Source organism: Myxine glutinosa, chromosome 1 (genome assembly GCF_964187855.1).
Source record: "Myxine glutinosa chromosome 1, kmMyxGlut1.1, whole genome shotgun sequence".
NCBI lineage: Eukaryota > Metazoa > Chordata > Myxini > Myxiniformes > Myxinidae > Myxine > Myxine glutinosa.
The window spans coordinates 111,343,289-111,350,743 of record NC_136261.1 but is presented as its reverse complement, the minus strand read 5'-3'; the positions used below and the strand labels follow the sequence as shown (position 1 = coordinate 111,350,743).

Here is a 7,455-nt window from a genome sequence, read left to right as displayed (position 1 = left end):
TTTCTTCCTAACTCTTACTCGGACAAGCAAATCCCCTATGCCATCCATAATGGTACACTCTATCCATACACCACATCCTCCCTTCCGTGGATGTTCCACGGGTTTCGGCTAGTTATTATTATTATTATTATTATTATTATTATTATTATTACGTTGAAATACGTTGAAAAAGTCAAAACTTCACATGGGGTGTAGGGGAAGGCGGGGCAAGTTGAGCCAGTTTTTGTTCTTGGAATGTTAGGACTGAACTTACTGATGATCTTGCACAAATGAGTATCTTGCCTTCTAATTTAATCCTTGGGAAACATTTTGTAGCTGGTTCTTACTTTCTATCCCCACACTGAAAGTCACTGTGACCTTTTGAAAAAACGGAGGCAAAATGGCTCAACTTGCCCGCCTGAGGGGTAAGTTGATCCAACCTCTGGGGTAAGTTGTACCGCATAGGGGTAAGTTGATCATTGCCCCCAAATAAAGATAACTAAAGTAGAAAAGCATTGTTTTGCCAGAAAAAAATATTTAATGTTGTAAAGTTCTACAACACTGAACGAAATGAATACCTTGTGTTCATGGTTATAGTAATCAGTTACGAACAAATTGAGTCACTCTCATAGAAAAACAAGATTGTCAACTGTGGTAAGAAAAGTCAACTCGATCCACCTGTCACAGTTTCAAGTCACAATAAAAGAAAAGTGTCCCAAATACACCCAGAAAGGCCAACAGTCAGACTGTGGCAATTAAGGCACAATATCTTGCTCATCAATGCCAGCTTCATCATTTGGATCTGCATCTGCCATGATCTTTCTTGGGAAAAGCACATTTCCAAGCTGGCCTCCAAAGCCAGTCGCCGACTGGGCATCCTCCATCGTGCGAAGTCCTTCCTTGGCACACCTGAGCTCCTCACCACATACAAGGCTTTCATCCGCAGCTCAATGGAATACTGTTCCCCCCTCTGGGCTGGTGCTCCTGCCTCACACCTTGCTCGGCTTCACGCTGTTGAGGCCAAAGCTTTCAGAATCATTGGAATCTCCTGCGATGTAGTCAACACCGAGGGCCTTTCACTCACTCACCGCAGGCAGGTTGGTGGTCTTTCTGTCTTCTACCGACTCCTCTCCGGCCTTGCTCCCCCAGCTCTCTCTGTGCTCTGTCCCCCCAATATTCCTTCAGGTCGCACAAGATCTGCCTGCAACCCTCTTATGGTTAAACTGCCAAAGTCTAGGCTCTCTGCTCACCTTCACTCTTTCATTCCCCTTTTCTCCCGCCTCTGGAACAAACTCCCCCACTCCCTTCAATCCCACTCCTCCCTCCAGGTCTTTAAAACAGCTGTTCACCACCATCTCTTATCTTCCCCCATCGAAAACCTTGATCTTTTCTACCCCCGGTAATTCACCCCAGAGTCCTTGCAGTGTTCATATGTTTTATTCCTCTCCCACCTCCCCCCAAGTCCTCCCGATGTCCCTGCTCTCAAATGTTGTGTTTGTGTCCTTCCCCCTCTTCCCCCTCTCTTTTGTCTGCCGCTCCCCTTGTTTTTTGTGTTTTGTGTGTCGGTTTGTCTTTTTGTGTGATTAATGTTAGCTCTTTCACGAGCCTCGATCTTGTATACAAAAAAAAAAAAAAAAAACTAAAAGTAAAACATGTCAGAAATCAAGTCAATTAAGCTGCCAAACTGACAAGTCACAATAATTGAACACAAGCTGTCCAGAACAACGGGCAGAACTGCCAACGCACTTAGGCTGTGGCAGCTTACGCACGATGTCTTGCAGTTCAAATCCTGCTTCATCCTTTGGGTTTGGAACAAACACTGGGTTGTCAGATCCAACTTTTCCAGCAACTTTCTGCAGGAAGACACCTTCAAACTGAAATTCCTCTCCATTCAATACATCAACCCGAGCAATGTAATGCACAAATCTTGATTTGCCAGCACATTTGACAACTACAAAGTCACCTTCAATGATATCCTATTCACTGTCCACATCTGATTCGTCATCATACTCAACTTCTGAATCACCATCTGTCTCACTGGAACTAGGGGTTTTTGATCTTGGGGGACATGTCTTTTTCCCATTAGCTTTGAACAAGCATCTCTTTGATTTCTTGGCTGATGGCTTCCGTTTGCGATTTTCAGATAGGGCTGCAAGCTCCTGGCATACTGGGGTGTGGAGATGGTACACCCAATGTGGTGCAGGCTCGCAATGTATCCAATGACCGGGGTACGGTAATAATATGGTATTCTGTAAGCGCTTTGAGCCTTTGGGGAAAAGCGCATTATAAATGCTAATTATTATTATCTCCACCAACATGAGTTGGCAAGTTGAGCCATGGCTCGATTTGCCCCGTAGGGTCTGGCTCAACTTACCCCAGTCTGAACTTTCTGAGATGTCTCCACATACACACATCTTCTATGCATCCATCGTATTAAAGTCTACGACAAGAATGGAGACACATACCTGGACTAACAATAATTGTCATCTGATATCCATATTATCTCCATGCTGCATATGGAAGAAACGTGAACTTACCTGTTTTACACCTTTTTACTTTTATGGCTGAAAATTGGATTTTTCCCTCTGCAACACTGGTTTCCGTTTCAATTTCAATTTAGAAAACAATATGGCACAACGTGGACTTATGCAATAGGGCATCTATACTATAGATGGCGCCACCACAAAGTCTGACTAATTCATAACTGGCTGGGAGGTGGTGCCTCACTTCAACTTACCCCGATGCTCAACTTGCCCCGCCTTCCCCTACTTACTCTTTCACGTGACTGTACAATGCATTTAGGATCGGAGGCAAGAAATAAATATACCGTACAGTGTTTTTCACCTTTTTATTGGACAAAAACCAATTTTGTATATATTTCAACAAGGAGGCTCACTTTCATTTCATCACATGCAGTGTTATTTGTAAAAGTTTATGCATGCCTGCCTGCATAATAAATCTTACGCTTCCATGTAATAAGAATAATAATAATTCGTAATATAATACCGAGTGTTTAGACAATACTCAATAGTCAATACAAATGTGTTCTACTTGTGACTCGGCGCACCTCTCATATATCTAACAGTAACATGTACGCAACTACAAGGATGTAATATTGTAATGACAATATACCATCAGAACAGACAACATGTTGTTGTTGTTCAAGGAATATTATTAATATTATTGTCCAGCAATTTATGTATTTACGATTTTAGTCCAACTCCAATAGCTGATAATTTATTGGCATAAATGTGTTGCTCGATATTAATATTAATATTGTAGCGACCCATTGGTCCCCCAAGCGAGACCAGCAGCAGAATCGCCTTGCTCCAGCCGGTGACGTAACCTTGCTCCAGCCGGTGACGTAACTAGATCAATCACATGGGGGTTAAATGCATGTTCCAAGTGAGCTCCAATCGGTGGAGGCGTCGTGGTGCACCGGGCTAAGGCGGGCCACGATGACGTATGAACGATGAGATTCGAGAGCTGCAAACTGCAAAGGTTCGAACCCCCGATCCTGGGCCCCCGCAGGTGTTGCGCCGCGGAAAATGAGCCTCAAGCTAAAGACGTCCGGACGGACGCCTCGGGCACCCGGGCCTCCACCCTTTTGAATCTAAACCAATTAATCAATAATTAATCACTGAAAAGCTAATTAATGCATTTGAAATCGTCCACCGTTCCTTGTCGTGACGTCACATTCAACCGACCGTAAAATGAAATGTTGTTGTTTTTTTGAAAGATATTTAAATAATCTCGTTGACCCTTAAGGACTTATATATATATAAAACCCTTCGGTTTATAATTATATATAAAATCGATGGACCATCCACAGGGTAAAGGAAAGAATAAAAGAAAAAAATATCACTTCCCGTTCCAGATCCAGGAAGTTGACCGCCAGAGGAAGAAGAAGAAGAACAACGACCCTCCGGCTCGTCACTCGTCACTCGTCACTCGTCGTCCTCGGGCACACTGCAACTGTAAGTTGTAGGTGCAGGTAGTTGCACAGTCTCTGTGGTACGCTGCTTGTAGGTGCAGGTAGTTGGACAGTCTCTGTGGTACGCTGCTTGTTGGTGTAGGTAGTTGCACAGTCTCTGTGGTGCGCTGCTTGTTGGTTTCGGCAGTTGCACAGTCTCTGTGGTACGCTGCTTGTAGGTGTAGGTAGTTGCACAGTCTCTGTGCTACGCTGCTTGTAGGTGTAGGTAGTTGCACAGTCTCTGTGGTACGCTGCTTGTTGTTGTATCTAGTTGGACAGTCTCTGTGGTTTGCTGCTTGTTGGTTTCGGCAGTTGCACAGTCTCTGTGGTATGCTGCTTGTAGGTGTAGGTAGTTGCACAGTCTGTCGTATGCTGCTTGTTGGTGTAGGTAGTTGGACATTCTTTGTGGTATGCTGCTTGTATGTGTAGGTAGTTGCACAGTCTCTGTGGAATGCTGCATGTAGGTGTAGGTAGTTGCACAGTCGCTGTGTTATGCTGATTGTAGGTGTAGGTCGTTGCACCGTCTCTGTGGTAATCTGCTTGTAGATGTAGGTCGTTGCACAGTCGCTGTGGTATGCTGTTTGTTGGTTTCGGTAGTTGCACAGTCTCTGTGGGATGCTGCTTGTCGGTGTAGGTCGTTGCACAGTCTCTGCGGTATGCTGCTTGTAGGTGGAGGTAGTTGTACAGTCTTTGTCGTATGCTGCTTGTAGGTGTAGGTAGTTGCACAGTCTCTGTGGGACGCTGCTTGTACTTGTAGGTGTAGGTAGTTGCACAGTCTCTGTGGTATGCTGCTTGTAGGTGTACATAGTTGCACAGTCGCTGTGGTATACTGCTTGTAGGTGTAGGTAGTTGCACAGTCTCTGTAGTATGCTGCTTGTAGGTGTAGGTAGTTGCACAGTCTCTGTGGGATGCTGCTTGTAGGTGCAGGTAGTTGCACAGTCTCTGTGGTATGCTGCTTGAAGGTGTAGGTAGTTGCACAGTCTCTGTGGTATGCTGCTTGTAGGTGTACATAGTTGCACAGTCGCTGTGGTATACTGCTTGTAGGTGTAGGTAGTTGCACAGTCTCTGTGGTATGCTGCTTGTAGGTGTAGGTAGTTGCACAGTCTCTGTTGGATGCTGCTTGTCGGTGAACATAGTTGCACAGTCGCTGTGGTGTGCTGCTTGTAGGTGTAGGTCATTGCACAGTCGCTGTGGTATGCTGCTTGTAGGTGAAGGTAGTTGCACAGTCCTGTGGTATGCTGCTTGTAGGTGTACATAGTTGCACAGTCGCTGTGGTATGCTGCTTGTAGGTGTAGGTAGTTGCACAGTCGCTGTGGTATGCTGCTTGTAGGTGTAGGTAGTTGCACAGTCTCTGTGGTATGCTGCTTGTAGGTGGAGGTAGTTGCACAGTCTCTGTGGTATACTGCTTGTAGGTGTAGGTAGTTGCATAGTCTCTGTGGGATGCTGCTTGTAGGTGCAGGTAGTTGCACAGTCTCTGTGGTACGCTGCTTGTAGGTGCAGGTAGTTGCACAGTCTCTGTGGTCCGCTGCTTGTAGGTGTAGGTAGTTGCACAGTCTCTGTGGTGCGCTGCTTGTTGGTTTCGGCAGTTGCACAGTCTCTGTGGTACGCTGCTTGGAGGTGCAGGTAGTTGCACAGTCTCTGTGGTACGCTGCTTGTAGGTGCAGGTAGTTGGACAGTCTCTGTGGTGCGCTGCTTGTAGGTGCAGGTATTTGCACAGTCTCTGTGGTACGCTGCTTGTAGGTGCAGGTAGTTGCACAGTCTCTGTGGTGCGCTGCTTGTTGGTTTTGGCAGTTGCACAGTCTCTGTGGTACGCTGCTTGTAGGTGCAGGTAGTTGGACAGTCTCTGTGGTACGCTGCTTGTTGGTTTCGGCAGTTGCACAGTCTCTGTGGTACGTTGCTTGTTGGTGTAGGTAGTTGCACAGTCTCTGTGGTGCGCTGCTTGTTGGTTTCGGCAGTTGCACAGTCGCTGTGGTATGCTGCTTGTAGGTGTAGGTAGTTGCACAGTCTCTGTGGTACGCTGCTTGTTGGTTTCGGCAGTTGCACAATCTCTGTGGTATGCTGCTTGTAGGTGCAGGTAGTTGCACAGTCGCTGTGGTATGCTGCTTGTAGGTGCAGGTAGTTGCACAGTCTCTGTGGTGTTCTGCTTGTTGGTTTCGGCAGTTGCACAGTCTCTGTGGTACACTGCTTGTAGGTGCAGGTAGTTGCACAGTCTCTGTGGTACGCTGCTTGTAGGTGCAGGTAGTTGCACAGTCTCTGTGGTGCGCTGCTTGTTGGTTTCGGCAGTTGCACAGTCTCTGTGGTACGCTGCTTGTTGTTGTATCTAGTTGGACAGTCTCTGTGGTATGCTGCTTGGAGGTGGAGGTAGTTGGACAGTCTCTGTGGTATGCTGCTTGTCGGTGTACATAGTTGCACAGTCACTGTGGTATGCTGCTTGTAGGTGTAGGTAGTTGCACAGTCTCTGTGGTATGCTGCTTGTAGGTGTAGGTAGTTGCACAGTCTCTGTGGGATGCTGCTTGTAGGTGTAGGTAGTTGCACAGTCGCTGTGGTATGCTGTGTCAGGGATTAAATATTCATATTGACAATATTGCTAGAATATATATCAATGTAATCTTGTTTAAAGTGGAATTATGTTTTACTTTACGAATGAGCAAAAGAGCATAGAACTAGCATTAACATGTGGTCAGGAGAGTTAATTTCAGACAAGAATGTGTAACGCTCTTGGACCGCCACCTGTCGATCATTAATAGCCTCTGTTCAGGGCACTGCGCACACGCTGCAAATTCTCCTTCAGCAGGTCAGAGTATTTGACCTCTTGAAACAGAAATAAGTATTTGCTGGCCGAGAGAGCCAAATAAGGTTTTGGATAAGGAACACCCTGCATGCTCTGCAACATCAAAGGAGTTTGGGGCTTTAAAACCAGGAGAAAGTTGCGAGCAAGGAGAGTGGACTAAGAGAGTGGACTAAGAGAGTGGACTAAGAGAGTGGACGAGAAGAGTGGACTGGGACAGTGAACTGAAGAGGAGTGAAAACTGAAGACCAGTTGAAACTGATCAACCAACTGGAGATTGTCAACAACTGAACGAGCTTCAGAAAGACCTACTGAACGAGCTTCAAAAGACCGACCAAACGAGCTTCAACAAACTCTGGAACAAAGACTCATTAAAGATCTCGGCTTAGTATACAACAAATTCTCAAAAGTGAATAAAACATTGATTTTGCTAAAACGAGTTTCTGAAGTTTCTGAAGTAGAACAGTAGTTAAAAATTATTATTCTACAAGTGGTGGCCCGTAGGGACTCAACTGCCCAGGTAAGCTTTTGTTTGTTATCTGTGTAGTCTGATGTTAATCTGTGAAAATAGTTCAGTGTTTGAGTTTTGTGTACGTTTGTTGATGTGTGGAAGGAAAAAACACGAGGCCTTTAACAGGTTTCAGAAATCATGCCAATTTTTTCTTCTTCCAAAATTTATGTATACGCATTTTTGAGGGATGGTGCCATGAACTGT

General features: G+C 45.5%; 1 long non-coding RNA gene across 1 annotated transcript in view; it reads left to right on the top strand.

Moving 5' to 3' along the window:
* Positions 1-3,899: 3,899 nt before the first annotated feature.
* The window catches only part of LOC137423472 (uncharacterized), a 43,777-nt gene continuing 40,221 nt past the window's right edge, over positions 3,900-7,455 (top strand). Inside the window, exon 1 of the long non-coding RNA XR_010983718.2 lies at positions 3,900-3,956. This is a non-coding gene — a long non-coding RNA (uncharacterized LOC137423472). The remainder of the gene's footprint in view (positions 3,957-7,455) is intronic.